General features: G+C 33.7%; 1 long non-coding RNA gene across 1 annotated transcript; it reads right to left on the bottom strand.

Moving 5' to 3' along the window:
* On the bottom strand, positions 1-27,563 carry LOC143185710 (uncharacterized). Its single transcript, XR_013002949.1, has 3 exons — positions 26,999-27,563; positions 1,650-1,694; positions 1-530 (listed from the first exon to the last, which is right to left on the bottom strand). It is a non-coding gene; the product is annotated as an uncharacterized LOC143185710 (long non-coding RNA).
* Between the last annotated feature and the right edge of the window lie 340 nt (positions 27,564-27,903).

Raw genomic sequence — 27,903 nt, 5'->3', positions numbered from 1 at the left:
CATAAAATTCTAAAAATAACCTTGGTATTTCCAAATATGGACATAATAATTATGCATATGTATATATTATATATACACAATTTAATCAAGAGATTCCTGCAAATTGCTGACATAGAATTCTTAGAAGAAGATTGGGAAAACGCTGGCACATCGACCCGATGTACAAGAAAAAAATTACTCTCAATGTTCACTACTAATATGTATGTATATGATATAAATTTACAATTCATTCGTTTTACTGTTCTACATTCTGCAAATATTGCAAATATCTAATTGTAAGATACGACACAAAAGAAGCTACAGACGACTAGAACATAATTATTCACGCGGTGGCTGTGACGTTGCGGTTTCCAAAGGTTAATAGAAGTAAAATTCACGCGAGTGTTATCCGAACGACATTCTCACTTCTAATGCCGCCTCTAAGAAATCCGTTTCGTAAAGTTGGTCATGCGTCCGTTTCCTGAACGTGACGACATTTTTCTTAAACAACTACGTTATCTATGTACGTCACTATGAGGGGCTTCCTGGCGCTAAAAATAACGAAGTCGTATTAGATGAAGTTCTTCGGACAATAGCATCAAGAAGTACACTCTCAGAATTAATATTAAGCATAATCTTGGAAGATTACAATTTTAAATGAATTGCATTTTATAATAGTTCATAAGAAAGATTACACGAACACGACTATTGTTACTTTTAGATAAAGAAATCAATCAAATTTTTTAATTTTGTAAATTATACACATGTAGGGGCTAATGTTGTTTGAGCTTCTTCTGTGAAATATTCAACAAAATTATAAATAGACAAATGGGCTATTAATGTGTTTATTAGCACGTTTGTCGCCAACACATTTTTCTATGTGTTTCACGTTTCTTCAATTATGTAAATATATAGATAAAGTACAAAAGCAAAAGTATTTCATAGTTCACTAGTAATACATTTAACAAAGCCTCCCCTAATTGTAATATCGCCTAGAAAATGATAAATGTAAAGGTTTATTTATTCTGAAAAATTTGTGAAATTATTTCAAATGTAGAATGTCGATCATTTAGTAATGTCATTATAGTGAATATTCTAAGTTGAAGTGTGAGAATATGTTTAAAAAATAGTTATATAAATTCTAAAATAATTAATTGGAGCATAAAATATGTATATGATACAAAAAACTCCTGTTTTCCATTTTTTAAAAATGCGTCAGTATGGAATATACTATAACTGGAAAGTCACTCCTTATCACAACGCAGTGTCAGAAAATGTGTAAGAAATACTACGTCATGAAACGTCAACATCCGTAACTCTGACTTAAGAGACTATGATGTAACATCCGATTTCTAATCTATTGATGATTTAATTGTCGTGTCGCTTTATATTTAATCACTTTAATTAAGTTCAGTGTAATAATACTGTATACTTTATGTTCATCTTTAAATTGATTCTTGTTCTATCACTTAATTTGAACTGTAATGGATAAAAGATGACTGTTGTTCTTCAATTATTTAAAAGAAAATGACGTGTCTATTAAGCTATTAATTTATCAATTGACAAAGAATGTTATTTTCATTAAATGTTGAAAGTATCTCGTGAATGAACGTAATGTAAGCATTACTGAAAGCACGACTTGTTAAATAACGTATTGAATTTTCACTAACCTTAATTTCAAGAAAGGCCTGCTCAAATATTTCCTCAGACCAGCTCTGCAACAGAAAAAGTAAACATTGATTTATCTTCGTCTAGGAAAATAGTGTGATAATATTTAATAAATTTAACAATGATCAATTGCATGGTAGGAATTATTAATATCAACTGTTTTCAGCAATAATCTGTTTCAAGATATGTATTTTTAAACTTTGTGTAATGAATTCTGCATAAACTGACGAGCATTTAAATCTTGGGATATCCCTAGTATATTTATCCTGCGGTTTTACAGTTTGCACGTCAGTCAGATTTACAACTGCAGTATCAGGTAGGTGGGAAAGAAGTAGTCATCCTTCAAATATGCTGCTATTGTGTCGCATGCTTTAAATCATGCTGGTTTAGGTGCTGAATTTCGTCAAGTTCAGTGTCAAATTATCTGTCTGCCTGTGCAAAATTACTTTAGTCGACGATGTGTACGTGATTCATGTCACCATTCTTCTTGATCTTTTTCATTCGTCTACATCTCGTGTTACATGCAATTCTTTTGTAACGACAGAAAAGTAGTCTTTATTATACAAATCTCCATTAGTCTAACATCATTTTATTTATTAACTAAGAAATATTGACTTTCTTAAGAGATTTTCTTCTTCTGAATAAATTAAGTAGTATACCCTTTTTACTTAATTAAATTCTTTTATAATTACATGAATAACGAATAAAACATTTATTGGTAAACTATAAATAGAAATCGTGTTACTAACGGAGATTATTGTCACTGATTACAGAATTTTTATAAGTAACAGTCTTGTTATTTGTTCTCTAAATTTGTACACTATTATTAAGCAAATCACCATTCTGTACATTACCAATTTGTGTCAGGACTTCGCATTCATATATCTTCATTAAATTAATTCAGATAATGAAGGGTTGGGTGTAGTATGAAATAGAGGGAGCGTGGTATTCAGATAAGATAACGAAAGATTATCGGTGGAGACGGCGAGGCACCTGTTGCGCTCGTTTCCTCGTAATCACCCCACATTTCAGCAGAGCGTAGGCAAGTTACGCTTTCAGCTGTAACAGCCGTGCGAATGGCATTCGTAAATCATGTATCGTTTGCATTTTCCTGACATCGCGTACTGAGAAAACGAGCCCTTCTCGGAGAGTTCGCTTTGGCATTCAATCTCGTCCACAATTGCTTGCTCATCCACAGATAAACATCCAACGGATATAACTATTTTTGCTTTCATTATCGAATGTGAAACATACTAATTTTCATACATATATAAGCATAATAAATATGAGAAGATAGGTCTTGAAGCAGATAAATTAAACATTTTTTAAAGTAAACTGAAGATGAGTAGATGTTATATGAGTAGAAAAACAGTTTTCATTTTTGGTTATGCATGTAACTATTTATAGTATAAAATGTAGATATTGAGTTCAGTAGATTAGTTTTGGGATTCTATTGTATTCATTGTTTTTGTGCTGGTAGAACCAAAGACTGAAATTAAAGAGCGAATTTTCCTATCGAAAGACTGAGATACAGGAAAAATATTTTTTTAAGTAACCTAGCTTAAGTTGTCAGAATATTTCTTGATAATGTTGCCCATATTTTTCAACCCTTTAATGGCAACTATATATATTTTGGGTTATTGATTATGTGTAGAATTGAGGGATTTACATTTTTTCAAAGAGCAGATTTCATATCATACACTAAGTAGATGCAGTTACAAAAGTACGTACATACTAGTAATGCTTTAATATTTCTTAGATCTCCAGAATCCTTGCGCACTATACCCTTTATCACAAACTCAGACACGAAATATGCATTACAAATGTACACTACAATCTCCCAGAATAACTTTCGCCAAGCAAATTTGAAAAAGCCCCCCATGCAACGAAAATATCTACAGAGCTATGTGTTTTAAAAATATGTGTTAAAAATATCTGTCAGATATATCTCCTACAGAGGAGAGATGATGACATCAAGGTGCAAATAGCTCTCGAACAGACTCAGAATGATTCAAGAGGTGGGTGTTTTACATTTCTCAAACTGGAACGTCTACTCGAAATGGTTATTTTTTCGAGTGATTCATCACGTATCTATGTTAATTGCGCCCTTCAGGGTCGTAATGGCGGATCTCAGCTCGAGGTTGGAAGATCGCACGATATCGCGTTACCCTCTAACAGGGTGCACCTGTGCGAGCACAGCCTCTGGTGGCGTCGTGCCACGCATTCTCCTGATCATCCCACGTTTGTTCATTCTTCTTTCTGTCCCACTCCCGTGCTCGCAGTTCATTCTCTCCCTTCGTTCGTCCGGCCAGTTGTTCCTTCCGATAAGATTGCCACTGACGCGATTGCGTCATCGTCAACAACACACGTCCCTCTGGCATCGTTTGTCCATTCATGCCTGCGTTCATTCAGCCCGAATAGCTGTATCGATTCGATCGATTATATGAGAGGTGCTCGGTCGAGCAGAAATCACGCTGCTTTGAAATACTTTTAGATTTCGTCGATCAAGATCTCTGGGGTTCACGTAGGCGCGTGAAGGAGGAGATACGTGACAATACTCACGAAACGCAAGGTATGTAATCTATTCGATCCTTGGGCTGTTTGACGGACATGCTGAAAGTTTTCCGATTAACACGTTCAACGAGGTACTTTGATTTTCAAATCCTTCTCCATGCTTTCAGGGGTGATTTATTTTAATGTATTATTTTTATTATTTACTTTCGTACTTGCTATTAAGATTTTGTATATCAGATTTAGGTTCTTAGGTGTTCACAAATAAAGACTAATATATATTGGTATTTTTAAATAATAGTGTTAGTGGTAGAGGGTGGTGTTTCTGGGAAGCACGCTTACATGACAAAACTACTTTTTTCTTTAAGTCCAAGTGGAATTTTCAGAGCAAATCACATGATGTCTATGGTTCTATGGTTCTATGGCAAAACATAATGCGCGTATTCAGAAGATTTGAGTTTATGTTTTATTCAAAGTTACAAGATGAAATTTACATTTTTGATGTAACTAAACTAGATTATAAAAATTTTGTCCTCGAAAAAGCAAAGCATGTGTATAAAGCAGTATTAAGATTAAAAACTTTGAACATTTATGCCTCAAAAATAGTAATAAATATTCGACTTTTGTCATTTTCTCTTACAGTCACAGATATGTCAGAAGATATAGAAATAATCAGTGATCTGTTATCATTTTCTATAATAGTACAACTTATTTAGGTTGTAACGTAGGCTGCAAGCTTATTTGTAAGCTAGCTGCTAAAGGATTTAAAAAAATGTTATTCACATCATTAAGTAAATCTAATGCATGATTGTGTTTTATATTTAAGACATTGTGAAATGTAACAAGGAACTGTTTAAATGGAAAGGTCGTTATGGTATAAACGTGTCATAATATTCTTCCTGAATGAATATCATCTTACAAACGACCATCTGTTCGTTATTCCCTCCCCCCTCCGTCGTGACTCTGAGCAAACTCAATGCGATTGCGTGCCATTGATACTTCGTTTCTGAATCACGTAGCTCTGTAGTAACTCATTCATTAAAACTTCTCAATGACGAGTGATAGAAAAGATAAAGGGCTTGTTTCTAAAACGTGTTCTTCTGTTTTTAAAAATGCTCTCGAAAAAACTTGGGATTTCCAACAAATAAAACTATTTTCAAAATTTGTTTAATTACAAACGTAGAAAGTTTATTAATTTGGGAATTCGAAAATTTAAAAATTTAAAAGTCTGAAGTTCGAAAATAAAAATTTGAAAATGAAAAAATGTATCAAATAATTCAGACATTTCGTTGTTTGTAGTTTTAAAAATAACTTATACTGATTATGAGAAACCAAAAACTTTGTATTAGCAACTCGATTGAATTGATTATAATTTTTGATAGAATTCTACACCTTTAAAAAATTACGAAGCCAATTATTACTATTATTTATGATGTTTTAATTTTGGTAAAATAAAGTGCACAAATGCCATTATTCTTTTTTTTTTATTATCAAAAAGTAAAGAACATAGTTAAGAAAATCAATTATTAAGAGGAAGCAAATCTCACTATGGTATCACAAGTTTACACAATTACGTTAATCACATAAACTTATTCTATTTTTGTATAAAGACCCCAGAGGCCACGTGGCTGACAAAAATGCATGGCATTTCCGGTTGTAGTACTCCCTGTGTGGGCCTTCGATGTTTCATTGAGATTATATGCAACATGGAAATTTTTGGATTAGTTTTTTGAGGGAGAGACGATGCCAACGGGACCAGAGAGTCTCGTGGCTGAATCATCGCGGATCGATTATTGGAATGTTCCATTCATCTCGGAGCAATGTCTCGGACGCGGAAACCGAAAGTCTTGCGGAATCGACGAACCCACTCGAGGAAGAAACGCTTTTCTGGCCTCATTCTCACCATGTGTAGGCTGAATACCACAGACATTCGTGATTTCGAGGTCTTCGTTGCTTTCTTAGTAATAGCTCGACGAACTCTTCGAATACGTCATCTTGGGTTTATTTGAAAAGAGGGTCGATAGTTGACGAATATAGCAAATTCATCATAAAATAGAACGAGTACCATATGATTCACTAGGCGAAATCATTCAGAATCCTTCCTTGCAACTTATTGAAGAAGGCTTCTAGCTTTTTTAGGTAATCCAGCAAACTCGAATTTTTTTAAATAATTTGGTATATCAATTGATCTATCAATTAGAATTCTAATAACTTTTGTTTTGGATCTAGACCCATTTGTCGAAAAGTATGCTGAATTATACCATTTTTTGGTTTCAATGGAAATACCGATCTGATAGACCACTACCTAAGCAGTTATAAGCTCTTTTCAAATATGATTCAGTATTAAAAATATTTAGACTAATTATTTCCACATTTTTCAATGATTGAAAGTAGAACTTCAGAATAATATTTTTACTTTGAATTTTGTTGTAACTTCCTTTGTGAACAACATTCGTTAAATGTGTAGATACTTAAGATTTGGTGTACCAACCCTATACTCACTGGAAGTTGTAGTCACGAGAGTGTCGAAAAGCAAAGTACCAGACTTCGACATTCATACACCGGATCTTACCGAGATGTTCTGAATCATTGCGAGTAAATTCCACAGACGTCAGAAATAGCTTCGTGTCGGACTACCTTTCGACTGTGTTTAGTCACGATTGGCTCTCTTCTCGGCCTATTGCGTAAGATCAGGTTCCGTTACGAACGCTCCGTGACCTAGACGGTTTTGTTTCGGTGTGTTACTCTGACGTTAATTTCTCTCTTCTCGGGCAACTAACATCTTCAATTCGTTCATTTTTATTGTGACAGTGAAAAGAATAGGAAGCTTTGCAACAATGAAGTATTGGTAATTAAGATAATTAAATTGGCTGGTGGTCTGTTCTGGTTTATAGAACCCTGACAAGTTCTTTGGTTTTGTAAAGCTTAATATTTGCACATTTCTTTGACTTTATGAGCAATTGGCAACTCTGCTAACTTCATTTAAAAAAAATCGAAGATACTAAATAACATAAATTTATTCACTCTCAACTGGTTTTAAATATTTTGGAAACATGGGATTACATAAGAAAACAGGTACATATGTTACGATGGAGATGGGAAAAATGACCCATTGTCGCATTTCTTTCATCAAATATTAAAGGTATCATTTTCCTACAACCCTTTCGCAACAACAGTAGCTATCTTACAGCAAGTGGAAACAACTCTGCCTTTACTTCCGCATATCGTTATGCACATGTATCAACTGTAGTAGAACCTTGATTACTTGGATTAATTAAAACATACCATGAATTTTTTGAATAATTCAGTAGTCTGTTTTCACTTGCAAGATCATTTCTTCTAAAAAAATTAGTTTGTATTAATACGAAACAAATATTTAGCAATATTCTTTGCTCTTCATTCTTCTTCATTGTTTCAATCATTATATTATAAATCGAACATAATCCATCATAATTTTAACTGTATAGATTAAGTTAGAACAAAGGATGTAAATTAAAAAAAAATAGCGGAAATCTGTGAGTATACAAATATTTATCGTCTAATAGAAACAACGCCAGAATACTGCATTCGAGAAGTTGGCATTCACTTTCGAAGAAACTCACCTTCGATTCCCGATCGAGGTTGCATCTTATCGTCGAAGCATTACAACACGCTTGACGTAAAATTGCAATAATTTCTGGGTGAATAGTCACTCGACTGAAGGTGAAGTAAAAAAATGCAAGGATATTTCCCAGTGTCCGTTGTCTGCGACGCAAGTGCCTCTAATCATACTAGCCATCAGACGTTCCCCTTTTTAATAACGTGTCAAAGTTGTGCGAGGCAAATGGGAACCGTAATCGCGATCGTGACCGATTGTTTGCCTGGACTCTGCTTCGTGTCAACGAATATCGCCGTTGTTTTCAACATCCTCGATCGCAACGGACCGTTTTGGACCGGTCACTGACACGTGACGATACTAACTTCAATAATACTGGCTCGCGTGGCGAATTAGCATACCCGTATCATTTTTTTCGCCTCGTCATAAAGTCGTAAACGCAAGTTCGGTTATATGGTACTCGAAGTGGCTCGTAATATGTAAATGAATCTCATGCGAAACGGGGTTTGTATTCGTTGACACGGGTTCCTTGCAGGTTGGAGTAACGAGTGGCAGAAAATATTAGAAATATAGCTTAACATTTTTTTAGGATATTGTTATGTATTTGTTTCGGGTTTGTTAAATTGAATTTATGAAATATGAAAATTAAAGGCACGTGAGGTTTGAAATTATTATGTATAGTAATCAATATATTAAATAAAATATATTAAATTTTGCTGTGGTTATGTTAATATGATATGTAGAAAGTGTGGTGGATCGAATAGTAATATAGCTGCATGTATGACCTTTCGAATTTCGAATATTAGCTACATAACTTTTCCAAGTCAGTAGACAAAAGTTGTGTAATATGGCTTTTGTGAGATTTAGTTGTAGATATCATTATTATTATAGAACAGATAATCATTTTAACTTCAATTGTCAATAAAACGTAAAAATTAGCAAATAAACAGAATGATAATTTATACTTCAAAATATTTCTTTTCCTTAATTAAATCTCTGTCTGAAAACTGAAATCATCGATAAAGTTGAATGAACTTGTTATAACACTTGCTCAAACTTTTACTTGTCCTTCATTCGAACTTCATTTCTATTTACATTTTCCATTCAATCATAAATGTTAATCTATATGACTAATTGCCACGAATGCAGATCAGTGAATATGCTTAACATGTTTAATTACCAATGCGCGATATCAGCTTGAAGTTAATGAGACGCTACCGTGCAGAGTACGCTGTTCACACGAGAAGAGTGATTTATGCATTAACGCGTATACGATCAAACGAGTGTGAAAACGACGTCTAACCGAGCCGAGCAAGTTCTTGCAAATAATAGTTTCACGGTCCAAAGAAGATCACAGGTAAACCCCAACGCGATTGCTGAGTCATCGGATGACTTTGAGAAACTAACTAGCCTCTGAGTAACCAGGCCATCTTCCTATGGAATTGAACAGACCGCTTTACAATTATGTCTCGAATGGAAAGGTTACCACTTATCAGCACTATTATGTTGTCTGAGCTATAATGAAATGGTTATACATATGTGCCGATTGCCTTGGGTCTTATATGATGCTGATTAATGTGTTCAATATTCGACTGACAAGTCTGCGAGCCTCTGTACTGTGATCCTACAAAAATTAGTTTTAATTGACTATTTTATTCATCTCAGTTTTCTTTAAAATTTTATTAGGTATTATTTTTGTTAAAGTCTTTGTTACTAGATCCATGATCGTGTATGTAAATTAATGTTACTGGCACTGTCATCTATATATGAATCACGTTTCATGTGGCAACCAAGGTTTAGACGCTTACACCTACATATTTATTTCGTCGATATACTATGGATCAAGTGCAATCAAATTTCTTTTATTGCAATCTTCATGTCATAATGATTTTTTATCTCATTACTTTATTCCTGAGGTTATTAAAAAGAAGCATTATCTATGTCGAACAGTAAAGTTACCAGAGCAGACACATTAGCTGTACAGTGGCATTGTACCTTATAAATACAACTCTTATTTTTTAAGAACATTATTTCTTCCTCAATTAATGCTGAATTAAATAATAAAGAAAAACATTTAGAAAGTTATAATTTTAGTGCACATTATAGTTCAAAATCACGTTCACTGTCACAACAAGAATCCCAAAAATTCCATTAAATTCCACACGGTATATTTAATTTTAAAAAATTCCATACTCGAATGCTTCAGTTATTTATTAAATAAATTAACTTATATACATTATAAATTCTTTTCTATAATACTTAATTTGATTTTTTAATACTTGATTAACTGAGCTATTACATATCATATTACTCATTCTCTTCGACCTTTAAAACATTTAATAACTTTCACCCTACTACTTTCATCTTTGCGCATCATTTCTGTGAACAGTGATACATAGCTGAAAATATAAGAGGGCAATTGAACAGCTTGACGGAGAAAGGAATGCACTTCGAATGTCAGTCAGCATGAGTCCACGCTGACATTGATTCGAAGACCAGTTGGAGTTACGATCGACCTACGAGAACACTCTCACTACACGATCGACCTACTTTTTGGGGTACCGGGTTTGGTTCCTCGTTCTTACGCACGTTCGTGCAAGTTTTAACCTGTTGCCTGGTGCACCTTCACTCATCCAGGTGAACGTCTATTATATCCGTGTCTACAAAATTCAAAAGACTCCTATCCCCTTTTCTCCTCGGCGTTTCTCGTGTCAGCCTTTTTCTGTGCTACTCGTTCTTAGGCTGCACTCCCAAATAGCGTGCAATAGCCATTGATCGTCGGTATTACGTCAACTTTGCTTGCTCCAAAATTAAGATACTAACCCTTGGACCTACTGATAAACTGGTTGTATTGTTCTAAACCAGTTTTATAATGCGTAGAAAAAAAGACAGTAATACAAATATTTTTATTGAAAGCAATAAACGACCTTTCTGGTTTTCTGGTTTTTATGGAATTATATTCTTACAATTTTGAGTAATAAATATATAGGGACATGTAACGTTGAAAAATGCTTTTCTAGCTTGATATTACTTCCTATAAAATAGCCTAATTTAATCTCGAAAAACATTCAACTTTTACTTTTTCTTTTTTTTTTTTCAATTTTTTAGCGAGTAAATTTTTACATTGGATTATCTTTTAGGTTAATTTTGTCGGTAATTATAGAAATAGTCCAAGTCATGAATTTAAAAGGATGGGTTTTCTTATTATTTGGTGTTGCATCGATTTACATTACAGAGGAAATGCTAAATTCAATTTTTTTATATCTTTTAGATTATCATGATTTCAGTAATTCAGGGATGAACATGCTTCACAAGTTTGATTATAGCATAATCTTCTTATTCTGTTCTGATGAAACATCGAATATCGGTTTCGTAGCTCTTTTAGTTCAAGGGCGTCTAATGCCTAGGTGTCTGAGTCAAGATGAAGAGAAAGTGCAGAAATATTTGCATGCTAGACACATTTCTAACGATAAGCTATGATAAACGGTTTAATATCTATGAAGACTGTAAACATGAAAAATTAAAAATTCCTTGAGTATACATAAATAAGTAAATTTATTAAAAGATACGTATCTGAGTACGTGCATTCTTTTTAGAAGATGAAGGTCGTGTTCTTCATACGTTGGTAGAAGAATCAGCTGATAATGTCCCTAACGATAGCATCGCGCATTTTCAACGAACGACTTATGACAACATGCTAAATATGTGTATAAAGCATTATAATCACGTAGCTGAAATGTACCTGCTACGGGTTTAGAAAGAGAATTACCGGAAAGAAATACGAAACACACACATTTCTGCTATACCAACAAACGTTGGGGAAGCACATTCGGTAAATCACTTGTTTAATCTGCAAATCTACAAATAACAAACAGTATACAGTATTCTTATTAGTCTAGCTACTACTCTGTAAAGTACTAGCAGCTTCAGCTTGAATGAATGTTAAGTTTCTTATATTGCCGCATGAGAATGTTTAATATTGTAATAAATTCTCTACTGATTATCTCTACTGATGGTAATTCCCTACTGATAACTGCATTTTAAACCCATTATACCAGACTGCACTTTAACATTAAGATTACTGAAATAGTCATTAATCATTTTTATTTCTAATTGAGACTGAATAAGACTGAAACAAAATCTAAATACCGTTTCCTTCAGTTACATAATTTTCTTTAAGTTATATTTAAGAAAACGCCTAAGATTCACATGAAATGTGTCTAACTTGGGACTTACTCTACTGCTGACATGCAGTAGCTAGGCCAGTCATAGCGAAAACAGTAGAATAAGTCCCCAGTCAGACACATTTCACGCGAATAATTATAAGCGTTTTGTCAACACTCTATAATTCTAAAACGATAAATACAAACACATCTCAAATCTATTTTATCATTCTTAATTTTCGTTTTATTTTAACGTATAAAGTCACACCTTAAAATTCCTGATACTTGTTATAATTAAACCTGTTAAGATTGCTGACACCCTGTATACTTGAATATGTAATTGAAACGTTAAAACTCTGCAGTAGTATCGATAGTAAAAATTCAATCACTGAATGCTGCAGTTATAACGGTACTCTTTGTGAACGCGTTTCATTTCATTAATACGTATCCTCGATCATGGTACTTTTCCGATACAGTCGAGCAATCGAGGCTAGGTGTAACAAGAATCTTCCATCTCGAGTGTAACTAAGCGTTTACAGAATGGTAAATCCCCGACCTTGCTCCTTGTCTACACACGTGTATCTATGCGCGTATGGACACGAGAGTTGAATAATACCTCGGATAAATTATTACGTTAACGGCTTCCGTGACGTAGAGCACGTTATCCCACAGAACTGACCTCTTTTGCGAAGTGACGCTGAGGAACCGCTACGACCCTGTAACACTTGACTAGCCAGATAGCATCGATTACCAAAGATCTCGATGGGAATGTCAATGACAGTCTACTACTGATACGCATAGTTTCTTCTTTATTAGTATTGAAGTTTCTTTCGTCTGGACTTTGTACTTTTTATTTCGAAGATATTTAATGTATTACTGTTATGTTTTAGTCTTCCTAAAATAGAATTTTTTCTATGAATTTTAATGGGCATACTAACGCAACTTTTTATACGAAAATTTAAATTAGGGAAGTGTATGTATTTTGTTATTCGTGAATATTGTGTTCTATTTCATTTTCATGGAAATTCTGCAATTTGAAGCAATTTGAAAGAAATTGTTCAAGATTTTCTAGGTAACAGTACAAAGCTTACGTCAGAAGTGAGCATGACTCTCTTGTGTCTAGTTCGACGTAATGATATTAATGCAATTATCGCTTCATCATCTATTAGCGTCGAAGATTTATTTTTTAAACATCACTGTGACTGCGCGATTTTATCTAAATTTCTCTATTTATGCAGTCATTTGTTTTAATCTGTCATTCCAAGTGAATTCTTCGTGTATTTTGTACTCAAACAATTAGAGGTATTTGAAGATTTAAAGAACTATAGTATGCAACTTTAAATGTCTCCATTTGGATTGCATCCTAATAATTATATTTGTCCTAATAGAATTCGTAAGCTTACTCTAGGTAAGAACTAAAGTTCTAAGGTCAACTCATGTACTCCACTTATGCTAGCATTGAAGAGCATAATAGACTCATTTGCTCTAATCTCATTACATATCTACTTCGACTATCTTTCTGTCATCATCCTACCCCAATAATAAAGAAAAACCATTCATTTAAGTAACAGAAAATTTTACCTCTTAACTAGTTTGGTATCGGTATTATTAAATAAGGTGGTAAAATTATTACAATTCCTTTAGCAAAAATGATTCATAATAATACACAGAAAATTCACATATTTTCAATTTATTATGTATACATACATAATGATAAACACTGATATTTTATACAAGAAATACAAACAGTGCAGTAGTATAAATGCTACGACTCCACCATACTAGTCAAGGGTTCATAAATTGTTGAACTAATGGTAAATAGGTACAATCACTGAAATTTCTTATAGGAAAAGTTTCACTGCTTCTATCTTTCAATTGCATCCATTATCTGCTCCTTCAAGGGAAGCATTCTGTCTTTATAACACCTATGCGGAAGTCGCGTGCTCGTTCCTTGGCCAGTTCACCGGCAAAAATCGAGCTGAATAGCTGTTGGATACAGGAAGCAAGCGTTTCGCGTGATATTCCCGCGAGGATGGAAGGGAGCCACGGGGAACACTGTGCGCGAGGTCTGCAAGGTGGATGAATCAGTCGCGAGCAAGTGTAACGACCGAGTGACGTCAAGAGGATTGCACAACGAAGCGCGTCGGTAATTCCAAACGTTAGTCCATCCGATTGATTTCTAGATCCTCCTTCAAACGTGGCTGAGATCGAACGAGCCCGCGCCGGAATTTGTATACCTCTCGCGTTTCCTCGAGTGTACGAAAGACACTGTATTATACCAATAGATCGCTTGTTCAACGTTGTTCTTTTTGGTATTATCTTTTTATGCAGAAGTATCTCAATTAATCAATTTAACGTCAAATGTGAAGCTAAAGTGTTCTCTTGATGCTTAGTTTTTGAAACTCTGTTAAACTGCTGTGAAGTAAATTGGACCCTGTTCTGTATTGGTGTGATAGCCCGCAATAAATCGAATTTTAAGGGTGTAGCATTATTAAAAATAACATAATCAATGATATTTTTACTAATAAATAGTTAAATAAAAATCTTTGAAAGTTTTCAAGCCTAAAATTATTTTTGTGAATTGTTTTACTGAACAATTGTTGCTTTGCATTTATGATTTATGTGTAATTTTGAGGGTAATTATTATTATCATGTACAACAAATAATTGACATTCTGAATATAGTGAAGAATACAGATCATCAAGGTTTGTTTAATCGAAGTTCTAATGCGCTTCATAGTACTTAGTGTAAAGGAAGATATCTTGGCATCGGGACAATACTTCCTTAGTATTCTAATTAACATTACCTCCATTCCAATAGAGTGTATCTAATGTCTTGTTATACTGTCTGTGTTTTCTTAAGCTTCATTAATTATTAATTTGAATTATTGATATAATACTGAGTGATACTAGGAATTCTTATTCTTGGTGCTTATATTGAAAATAAATGGAAAATGTTGCACATGTATGTAATCAAATACATATAATTCGAGAAAGTTATTGAGTATGTATTTTCCAGTGAAAATTCAGTCAATATAGAAATTTACACTACATCTTAATTTAATATTTGTGAAAATTTGACTTTCACTAATCTTAAATAACTTGTGCATCCTATGTTATTGAATAATTCACTATTTGAATAGTAGAATCTGAAATAGTGGACTAGTGGAATGAATAAGCTGTGTCTAAATTACATAAAAAAAGCTTATGACTTGATTTGAAGTCGCACCTAAAGTGACACACTGAAAAGTTACACCTAAAACAACGATATTACATTGATCACAAGCTTCAAACTTTCAAATCATGATATAACACACAGACTAGTTGACTAGTAATTCAGAATTTATTACGAATATCTAATAATTTTTCACCTATGGATTATATAAAGCTATAATCTGGAATATGAAGTAAAAATCTGGAATGTATTACAATTTGAAAAGCGAATTACAGAATGAATATATGTATCTAAGTAGATACGTTCCTCTGTCGTCAGACGTCGATAAAGGGAAAAGCAGTAGAGTTTTTGGAAATACCTTCTGCCACCGCAGAATGCATTACAACTTGAATTTCAAATAATTTTATCGGAAAAATCTGGTTCGTGAAACAGGAAAGTTGTACGTTCCATGTCACAATTTTCCAAATGCCCTGTTTATTTCACAAAATGTGTTTCACCACAGGCAGAAGAAAAAAGTCCTTCGTGACGTCAAAATGAATTCTGTCTCATGAACGCATGAGGAATTATTGCAGCACACTTTTCAACGAGAAAGTGGAGACAGTTGCGAATGAGTGAAAGTGCAACGTAATAAGGCCAATATGAATCATTGGTTTCCAAATTCGCATGATCAAACTTTTCTTTCCAATGTATGCAATGAGAAACCGGATGATGAAATCCGATGATTGTTCTATTACGTTTATAGACGTATTATTTTTCTAGAATTCATCCTAAACTGATACATGTATCATTAATAAATTTATAATTATTTAAAAACTAATTAATTATGATTAAAAAATGAGAATTGAATATTATTTTCATACGAATGTGTAAATTTGTAAATTAATTTTGTCTGGTAGAAAAAGTATCGAATATTTTATTCTGAGCAGGAGGATAAGACTAGATCGAATAATATTTATTATGAATATTTCTATTCCGATTGGAAAAAATATTACTTAATCCTGTAACTCTACATTAAGGATTATTTTTGTTCTAATGATATTTTGTTTTCCTTGTTGCTATTATTGGTAAACATTTGTATCGTTTAATAACTAGATAGATTGATACTTCATACTACTCATTTGAATTAACTATTTATCATTGCATACACGTAACATAAAAAGAATTTCATTGTGAGTATAAGGAATTTTATGAATGGAAGTTCTATCGGAAATGACACAATCTTGATCTGGATAAAACACTGGTTGTAAAAACCTCGATCGAATCTAATTTTCCTATAATGTGTAATCTCAGTAATTCTCATGGAAATTTTGATGATGTCAAAGTCACGTTTATGAACGTCATTCATAGTACTCGCTACGTGAACTTAATGGATAGTATTAGTACGATAAAGATTATTTTGTTTTTATAATTGCAACAACAATAATTTTACATGGACCTCAATAATTTTATACGTCACATAGAGAATAAATACAATAAACAATTAGCAAGTGTATATAAAATCATTACCTTCCTAAGTTTTTTTACAAGAACTCAATCGAGTTTACAATCTTTTATATGTCACAAGTATATTAAAATTACCTGAACAATTTAAGATAATGAATAATTCATCTTTAAGTTTTTCAAACGTTTGTCTTAAAATTTAATAAACGAACATTATAAGACATTAATTTTCACAGTTCTCCTAAATTAATCTCTCTTTTTATTGTCTGATCCCTGATGATATTAAACTATGCTTTTGAAGTGTTAGTCTCTGCGATTGAGAAATTTTATCAGTACTATGACTACTCAAATCAATTTAGAAAATTTCTGCATTAATGTATGCTCTCTTCTGAAGAATATTTCCTTTGAAATCCTGCATACGTACGCCCGCACAAATATACGTAATTTTATAGCATTATTCACGCGTTTACGTAATTAAGCTTCCTCATATCGTATGGAATATTTCGTTTGCCTTTTCCACGGAAAAACAATAATTATATTCTGCACGACACACAGCTACGTCGATGACCATCTATTTTTGATCCCTGAATTAAATTAACGAGCTATTAGAATAATGTTGATTTTGTTTGCAATGACGTGAATGGAAACAAAATTAAAAGAGAACGATGACGTTTGTTCTATTACGTCTGCATCCGCATCATATCATCAAATAACGCCCGCTCCGTCACAATACCATAAAAGGCATTTTAAAGTTATCGATAGCCGCTGTTTTACATGTTATGTACGTTATGAAACACCTGATACTGTAGCTTATGAAGAAATTTCATAACCAGAATCGAGCAAAAGATGTCCACGATTTACGTCAAGCAGCTAATCATACAGGTGAAAAGTTTTCCTACTGATGACATAAGCGTACGTAGATTTTATATTCATTTAACAGATTTTAAAATAAAATATGCTTTTCTGAAGAGAGGAAACATTGGAATCAAAGATGTTGCTCTATTTTGTGTATTCATTATTTATTACAGACGTAAACGCAAAATATACCTGTAACATTGTAACAAGTTTAAAATGAATTCTTATTTCTGAACTTAATATAATCAAAGCGTACATATTTATGTTACATTTTATTATTTTCATTTTGTACATTTTAAATTCAACGTATTTTGACGTTAGAAATTATGGACACTAAATTTCAATATTAAACAATTTTTATATTTACTTTAATTTTACGTTATAGTTTCAATATTTTTGATACAAATAGGAGATTCTCAGGCAGTGATTCCACCTTCAAAAAAATTGTTCTTAATTCATTTTCATATTTATTTTACAGTCTTCTTCCTCTTTTACTGACTGTCACCGAAATTCTTTTTTGTATTATTATTATTGTATTATAATATTGTATAATATTATTGTATTATTATTTGTAGAGTTCTTTTGCAAGACATTTAATATCTCAAGCGTTCGAATATTAGAACATTAAGGGTGCGAACACATTATCACGTGACTTGAAATCATGTTATATATTATAGCAAATCCATAGTGTGAACTGACGTTTTTCCTTATTGTAAATCTATTTTACTACAATATAAAACAAATTTGCTATAACGTGACAGTAAGGGTGCGAACACACTATTATCACGTCACGTGAACTCGTTACATACTATACAGTATCGACAATTTTCAAAATTTTGAAAAATCCTTTGGGGTACGTATAAATATCGTTAAAGACTACAACATATCCAAATTTCAGCAATCTAAAAAAACTTACTCCAAAACGTGCCCAATTTCGCGTAGAATGACCCTATAGCTAATTCAGAGTATGATCCAAGATTTTCCCCTTGGATTAGATCTATTTTGCCATAATATCAAACAAATTTTCTATAATATATAACGTGACAATAAGCGTGCGAACACACTACTATCATCACATCACGCCAACTCACGTTACATACTATAGCAAATCCATAGTATGAGCTGAGGTCTTTCTTTTAGTTTAAACCTATTTTGTCACAATATGAAAAGACTTCGCTATAATATGTAACCTGATAGTAACGTATTCGCACCCTTACCTTATACCGCGTACATCACGATAAAGGATCGCCCATGTCTCCAGTCGTCGCGCGCTATTGACTCGCGACACGAGCGCGGAGGAGTTGGCTCGCACACGTGAGTGTACGCTGAGTATACCGCCATGCAGCGTGTGGTCAGTGACACGAAGGAATCGTGCGTGCGAAAAGTTTAAGGCCGCGATTGCGCGCGTGTGCGCCAGCTAACCGTGCCTCTCCACGCACACACCCACTGCATATCGCACCGTGTGTATACGGGACGCGTGTTTCGCGTCGTGTGCCGTTCAGCTCCGTCTCTTTCCTTCCATCTGGCAGCGGCAAAGACCGCTGACCTTGGCCTGCTGACCATGAGTGTCGGCCGCTTGATTCGTTATGTGAGCGTGAGGGCGCTACCATATCCGTGCTTACCAGTTATTCGGGTATCTCGCTGATGGGGGACTTCCACACATTTGTTCGTCAATTTTCGAATCTGTCGTAAATATCAAGCCCTGAGACATTTTGGGTCTACAGGGTTCTGGTATGAGCTTGTCGCTAATTGGTTGGAGCTTGGAATTACGTAGGGGCAAATAGTTTTAATTGTGGACAATGGCAGGCAAGATTTTGATGAGATCCAAATGGGTTAGCATGAACGTGAGTTGACATTAGAAACGTGGGTCTTGATTTAAGTTCTGGATTGTGGGTTTATGTCGAGGAAGTAATTTGATGCTAGGAGTCCTTAAACTGTTTGAGATTACAGTATTCCATCGTAATATGCGCATCAATAATTGATCGTAGATGGGAATTATTTTATTTGTGGACACTGTCACTCACGTTTTTGGTGAAACCCAAATGTGCTACCATGAACTAGAGCTGACCTCAGCTGAAACGTGACCCTTAGAATAGAGTCCTGAGCCGTTGGTTTATATTGAGGAAACACTGTACCTTAATAATTGGAAGACTGAGTGCCTTGAATTTTTCTTTAAATGTGTTGGAGGGCTTTGAGAATTATAGACATCATAAAAGTTTCGACAGCGTTGAGGGCCCTGCATGGTACCACTGTTGGTACCAACAATTTTTGGAAAGCTAAGAAGCTAAGGCCTGTAGAACCTTTAAAGCACCAAAGACTTTGTATAATCTTTAATTTCGATTTTCCTATTAGCATTGCTTTTAGTTTTAAGTTTAATGATTACCATACATCAAACAATGATTGTTATTCTTGTACTGTGTATAGTGGAGAATCGTTCTCTTTAACTTAGAAATTGTGCTCTTGAAACATTTTCACTTGAAAGGTTTATTTACCTTGTTTTAAGATTTGTTGTAATTAAATTATTTTGTTTAAAATACTTATTTTATCATTGCAAATTAACGGAGTAATGTCGAAGCACGGATACTGTAGAGAAATTAGATTAGGATAAAGCAGGTTAGAGGCACGGGCTACGTGAGTCACTATCACGAAGAGTGACTCATGAGAAAAATTGACGGTCAGAATGCTTAAAGAACGACTGGTTTATGCCTAAACATGTTTTTTGTCAGATTACAAATTTACTAACAGTGAAATATAAAATGGGAGCGTTATTTGCAGCATAGATTCATATGAGGATTCTCTTTTGCAATTAAATAATTGCATCCTAAAAAAGTTCTCATAAATTTACCCTATAACGATATGCTTCAGTGCAAAATAATTTAACTATGGGAGCATTTTGTATTCCTTGTTCAAATTAAATATAGAATTTTTCTTTATAAATTTTCAATAGAACTCATAGATCATGGTCCAGTAATAAGTATTTTAAATGCTCTAACATCTACTAATGTTTGACTAAAAAAGTTGCTACCTGAGATGAAAATAGTATATTTCTTTCAAAGTTCTTTGCTACTATTTCTGTTACAATTTGTTGCATTAACAAATGATTAAAACCCTTGAAAATAAGTTCTAAAATACTATTTCCGGGTATTCTTACAAAGAATTGAAAAAGGCATGGAAAGACTGTATTGAGACCACTAGGTGGTAGGAGCATGATGTATTAAGGAAGATCTTGGGTAAACCAAAGTGCAAAATACTTTCCCTATATACAGCAATGTTCGAATGAAGTCATCACCAATTCCATGGAGTACCTAGTAGTAAGTATCTGTGCATCTTCTTGGTACAAACTTAGCTTCCTAGTATCTACATTTTCCATTATTTACAACCTAACTATGGAAGCATGAACTCGAAAATTTCCGATTTCGAAAACGGTGAAGTTTCCATGCTTCACTCGATAGCGGATAAATGCCAAAGGAATCTGTGTTACGTATGTGATTCGTAAAAAGCATGATTCACTTAATTTTCGCTCATTATGTGGGCGGTCGTGAATGATCGCAGAGGAAAGAGGAACGTATCGTACTATTTAGAAGTCCAGTATCGATTGATAGAATAGTGCTTTTTGCGTTATAGAAAATTAAATTATGAATTATACGAAATTAAATTATGAAGGCATAAATGAAGAATTTGGGGACTGTATAAACGAAACATATTTAATTTTAGATTGAACTTAGCTAGAGGTTGGCAATGTCGTGTGAACGAAACTTGTCCTGCAAGTTCATGTGACAGTTAGTTTCTTTAATGTCCTGCTTTATTTCTTGCATTACATCTTCGTGAACAAAATACAAATACATACCTGAATTTCGTCGTGAAGTGTTTAATATATTTCGGTATTTGTGTTACTATTTTGTTGCGTAAATAGTCATTATTGTTATCATCATTGCTGTTCAATATATGAGAAATGAGCAAGGCACTGAGAAATAAAAATATTTAGGCATCTAGTTGATCTATGCAATATACATGTATCATATAATTTATTTAAATTATTATTTGATTCGACGTGATCTTTGAAATTTCTCCACTTAATAAATCTTGATACATGTCACTTTGTGGCATTATCTATGTAAAAAGATTAACATACATACATATACGAATAAATCAAGAATTTTGAAATATTTAGTAAAATAGTCCAAAAAATTTTGAGTAAATTCATGAAATACTAATTCATAAAAGTCGAGAATTGGAGATACATCAACGAGGGGTACTACTTATTCAACATAATTTTATAAAAACAAATTCATAGCAAAACATAGAACAATTCTCAAAACTTATTTTTGTATTGTTCTTCTAAACCTTGTTCGAATTAAAAAATAAAAAATCAATGTTATATCAGTTATTCTGTGTATTAAAACTATTGTTCAAATTACGCAGCCTTCATTCCGTCGTTTCAATTACTGCTAATTATCTAGACTAATTACACAAACACTTTTGCAAATATACAGTAAGAAAATTAGTCGCATAATTCATAGTGCAAGTAGAAAAATTAAATGACTAATCGCATGCATAGAGACATCTGTAGAAGAAATGATAAACTCGCTCGTACGCCTACGCAGAAATAGTGACTTAAATACTATACCAGGAGGCACGCATATTAGCATAAGTGATAGTTGTGTATGTGACCTACACTATAGTGAACTTCTTTACCGATTGAATGATTCTTCTCTATCGACTGTGGAAAAAATGCCTAACGAACATGTGTGCACGTGAAACACAACACACATGAAGTAGGCGCAAGAATACTGTGTTGTACTACTACAAATATCATCGCCAAAACAATCAGGTGAATGGGACCATTTCCTGATGTCATCGAGTATACGATTGATTAGATTCATGATTTATTTACGATAATGCAGCACCATCCATATGTGCAAATTTATTGTACACATGCCCCTAAGTGTGTATTTAATAGTACCTATATTATTCTACATACTAAAATAAGACGAAAATGAAGATAGATGAAATTGCTCTCCAGATTTTGTTTTTGAATCGTTAAATGTTGAGAGAACGCTTAAAAACAGCGTGAAATGTGTCTGACTCGGGACTTATTCTACTGATTTCGCTGTGCCTGAGCTGATTACACGCTAGTTAGACGAAATTAAGGTCAGGGCTTCTTTTTTCAATCAATAACTGTTTTACAAAAACGCCTAAATGGCGAGTGAAAAGTGTCTGACTAGAGACTTATTCTACTGTCAGTGTGTACTAGTCAGGTCAGGGTCAGACACAGCAAAATCAGTAGAATATGTCCCAAGTCAGACATATTTCACGCGGTTTTTAGGCGTCCGCTCAACATTTAACGATTCAAAAACAAAATCTGAAGCACAATTTCATTTATCTTCATTTTCGTCTTATTTTAGTATGTAGTGTTCTACTGTCAGTGTGTACTAGTCAGGTCAGGGTCAGACACAGCGAAATCAGTAGAATATGTCCCAAGTCAGACACATTTCGCGCGTTTTTTAGGCGTCTTCTTAATAATTAATAATTTGGAAACAAAACTTCAATGCAATTTTCTCTATCTTTATTTGCGTCTTATTTTAGCATGTAGAGTCACCCCTTAAAATTTCTGACACCTATCGTCAAACACCGTGTATAAAAAACTATTCTCAATATTTTCGATTTACTTCTTTTCGTAGAATCGTCTCTTTTTATGATACCTTGAAAACAGCAGAATACAAAAATTAAACAAAGTATCTCTTCAATATTCTGAGAAGTAGTCAGGAATGTTCTATTATTATTTTCTGAAGAATTTTGTTGCACGTTCAAACTAAATAATTCTCTGGAAAACATGATTCATTTTATGATATGTGCTACAGAATTTTGGGAAGATATTTTGTACATACGTAGACTTTAATATAATGATTCTGTCGCAAGTATACAGTATAAAAGCAAATTTATTCATAGAATTGTTTTTTAGTGAAAATTCTAAAATTATTTATTGAAAAGCTGTTTCTGAATAACACTGAATAACTACGATATTTGCTAATTAAACAAAATTCTATTCACAGTTTTCAAATTTCAAATATATTTATTTCGTTGCTGCATGTGGGTGCTATTATTTACTGAAACTACTTAAGGCATTACAACTTACAAGTAGAAGAATAGAATTTGCTTCAAGATTAATGGCAGATAACTATAAATTTGTATTGAAAATCTTATATGTGCCTCAAAGTAACATATATTAACACTAGAATTAGAATGATTTTTCACATGCATTTTATGCTTTTGAAGTATTATATTTTTCCTCGATTAATACTACAAAATAAGGAGATTTATAAATGGACATTATTTATAAATGAACATAATTTTGGTACTTATACTGATAAAAATAGACATACATCAGCCTTGGTAGTTCTAGGGTTAATTAACACGACAATTGTACAGAAAAAGTGTGCAAGTAGTAATTAGTTGCAATGAAGAACAAAGAATCCTATAATAAATCACCTTTCTCTCAAAAGTACCATTGAACTAAAGTCTTGATGTCCTAATTATTTTGTGCTACTATCCTTTACTTATCAACCTTATTAAAGCTTCCTTCTTGAGTAATAATACTGTTTCCAAGAATAGTAATGATATATTTCACAGGTATTGTATGAACAAACGTGATAAGAAAGCTCTTATAATGGGCAATTATTTGGAATCATTTTAATTAACCTAATTCGAAAATAGTACCTTAAAATTAAAAGTCAAATGGTACAAAACTGGTAATAGATTTAACAAGATTCGCTTTAACAGCGTGTACTTTTCTTAATTAATTGCTTTCCTTGTACACCTTCTGACCCTCTGACCCTTTTATTGATAGTCGTTTGCGTTATGTTCTGCTCGTCGATCAATATCTCACACTACTAAAGAAATGTATCATAACACAGTTTTTTATTTGTAATAGAAATGCTATTGTTCGCCTAATATTAATTTAAAAATTATTTACTAATCAAATTATAATACTTTTAAAGTTTAATAAAACTGCAAATTTTCAAATTTCAAATTAAAAATAAATGTTACTTTAATTCGAAATTACTTCTATTAATATGCTTCAAAATTAATGTCCCTTCTATTTTAATAAACCATTAAAAATGAAGAAAATAGAGTTTCTCTCAGCATGAAGAAACAAAACTAGATAAATACAAGCATAGCATGAATGCAAGAGGAAATAAATTCTAGCCTTAATTGTAGTGTCCCATTTACAGTCAGTATCTAGACCGTTTTTATTAGCATAATGAATGCTTCTTTTACGATAGAAATGTTCTCTTGACTACGTCATAGTAGTCAACACTTATTATACCCAGTTTACTGATTATACATCAACATTTTATCGACCATTCATACCCCCACATATTGAAGTTCCAATTGCTCTTATCGCATGTGAGTTTAGCTACTGAATTATACATCATATTTCTAAGTAAAAATTTATCATTGAAAGACCTAAATTCTTTTATAACAGATCTGCGCCTGTAAACGCCTTCAAAACTCTATAAATAATTAGAGATGCAAACTTAGTCCAAAATCAAAGTCCCAAATTCGTACCTAGCAAATTCAATTAACATCAATTAATATTCAACCTCAAAATCATCCATTAATTATCAGACTCGTTAGCTGTTAATTATCAAGAAAAATCCTACATCATCTAAATACTCTGTTATATAAATACTACTTAAAATATAATACCCAAAGTAATAGATATTAAAAACAATATTCTCCAATAACACAGAATTTCAAAAATACTTCTAAATTCTGGTCAATTTTCCTCACTCTCGAATTCCTGCAAAACTGCAATTCCTGTGCTTTTTATGACAGTTTATATGCTTCAAAATGGCTGATGTTTTCTGCCACCTATTACGACACAAATCATTCACGGAACCCATTCGCAAGGTATTGTGCAATCCTTTCCTCGTCGGATCAATAGTCGGTTTTCTGGTAGTCACGATGGCTTACCAAGGCAAACCTTGCTCTACTGATGCTAGAATGGATAACTTCGATCTCCTGATACTAGGCATACCGATCGAAGAGGGAAGTTGAGGTTATTTGCGGTCGGCTGTCAAGGACTTTCTCTTACATAATACCTTTGCGCAGACGTAGTGTTATTCAACGCGATAATAATGCTTGCACAGCTGTAGCGCAAACGGAATCGCCTACGACTTTAGGAGTTTTCAGTAAGGAAGCGGGACTATTAATATCTGTTGCGTGTTCACTGAATTTGGACCTACTCCATTTAAATTCTATTGGACCTGGTCCATTGAAAATAAACTTCTTGAGACCATTTGTCTGCTAGGGGATATATTACTGTTATCTTGTCTATTTGATTCGCATGGATGAATTTTCTATTTTGAAATTAACGCGCAATTCGTTTCAGAGGAAAGCCTAAAATCTAGATAGTAAAACATGTAATTCAAATTTATGGTATGGATGATAATTTTAGTCATTAAGATATTAGTTATTTCTGTTCAGGTTTTTCGAGAAGAATTTAACTTATGACCAAGAGGGCACTTTTTATTGAATTCAGTATAATGTTAATGTTGAGAAATGATTATTTTTCTTACATGAAGATGATTATGAAATCTTTTCAATTTATCACTTCTTTTCAGTAAATATAGAGTGAGTTTTAAAGGGAAAGATAAGTACATCACGGGAAGTGATTTTAATCTTAGGTAACGATAAGTTTATCTTATCATCGGGATTTTTGTGAATTAACTCAATTCATTAAGAACCACCTATTTAAAAGATACATATGAATTTTAATTATTATAAAACATAGCTCAAATTCTAAATTTTTAAATACAAGTTTAATGTGAGAATAGTAAATAATAGAAACTATTTATTACTTCATAAAATTTTCATTTGCTTATCACAGCAATCTTCAGTAGTTCTTTACGATGTGTTGCGCAAAAACTTATTCAATTCAAACTTCACTTATCACCTGAATGGTTCATGTATATTAAAAAGGTGTTCAGCATTAGGTCATTTGAAAAGTACACAACGTTTCATAACATTTCAAATTTAATAGTAAATCCTTTCATAAATCTGAGATCCACATATTTAATTCAAAATGACGAAGAATCAGTGAACAAAATAAAAATAAATCAATCAAAAATACATTATATTTAATTTCAAGAAGCTTTTCAAATAACCTAATATCATGTACAACTTACTATTATCATTACTCCCTTCATAGAATTACTATAATCATTAGCTAATTGTATACCAAAAGGAATCGAGCCTCTACGACACAGATATTCAAAATAAACAGACATGCACGTGATTATACTGTTAATTTTATAAACATTGCATTGAATATTTTAACTTCGTCTTCTCGTTCTCATAAAAGGTACCCTTCACAAATCAACACGATAGCAATAACACTCATTAGAATAATCCCTATCCCTACTCTAATAATTCTTATCCCTACTCTCTTAAACTGGCTTTCACAATTGAACCCTCAATTACTTTCAAACTAAATCATACTAAACGAATTCCTCTCAACATCTCCACCCAACGCCTCACCCATCACCACAATCCCCCAAAATCGCCAACAAACCCCATTCAACATAGCTCAATAAAAAATCCAACATACCTTATACTCCAAGCTCCTCTCAAGCTCCCTCGAAGTTCGAGAATCCTCCAGAAACGCGACAGCAGCTTCACCAGAGCTTAAACTGTCCGTGTCCAAAACTCGCGGAATCGATCAGATCGAAGACGATGATGGAATCCAACGATCGCGCGCGTACTGCTGCCTCTCGGCGTCTCGGTGCTTCTTGCGAGGCTGGTATCTTTTCAAGGACGGGATAACGGTGCCAGAAGCGCAAATGACACACTAAGCCGGTTAAATGGACGGCCACTCAGCTTTTGCCGCGAACAGACTCGCGTACGCGCCTGACAACAGTGACAGGAGCCGCGGGGTTGCGGCCACGACGGAAGCCACCCCTTTTACTGTGGCCAGTTTCCGCGGAAAATTCGAAAACGACCAGCGGCGGCGAACGTTGCGGTCGATGCTAGAAAGGAACTGGCAGCGTGAGAGATTGCGGAGAACCAAGGCGGTCGTGTGCGTCGGTCTAGCCTGCCGTCGGTGTTGGTACCACTAACGTATATACGAGCGCCTCCTCCGCGCTGGTACGTATGTAGATATGTGGCTGCGTTCGTGTGCATTCGGTGTCGTGTGAGAGTGGGGCGTCTGCGTGCTCTCTCTGCCGTGGGCGACCTTTATTTGCATGGGAATTAGTGCGCGGGCGTGTGTGTGCGTTATTTCCATGCCACCTAGGAATGAGACGGTTTTCATTCGAGAGACAGGCGATCCATGGCCGCTCCCTTTTTGGCCCTTCTCATGGTCCCTGTTTCCGTTTTTGCTTGGTTGATTGAGCAATTTTTTGTGTCGAGCAGTGCTGAGGTGCGAGGGACAATTGTGTGGATGTATTTGGGAGAGGGTGGGTTTGTTTTATGAGAGGGAGTGAAAAGTATGGGGTATTGAGAATTAGAAATAGG

Source organism: Calliopsis andreniformis, chromosome 12 (assembly GCF_051401765.1).
Source record: "Calliopsis andreniformis isolate RMS-2024a chromosome 12, iyCalAndr_principal, whole genome shotgun sequence".
Taxonomy (NCBI): Eukaryota; Metazoa; Arthropoda; class Insecta; order Hymenoptera; family Andrenidae; genus Calliopsis; species Calliopsis andreniformis.
Note: the sequence above shows the minus strand (reverse complement) of the source record. Positions and strands in the feature narration are given on the sequence as shown.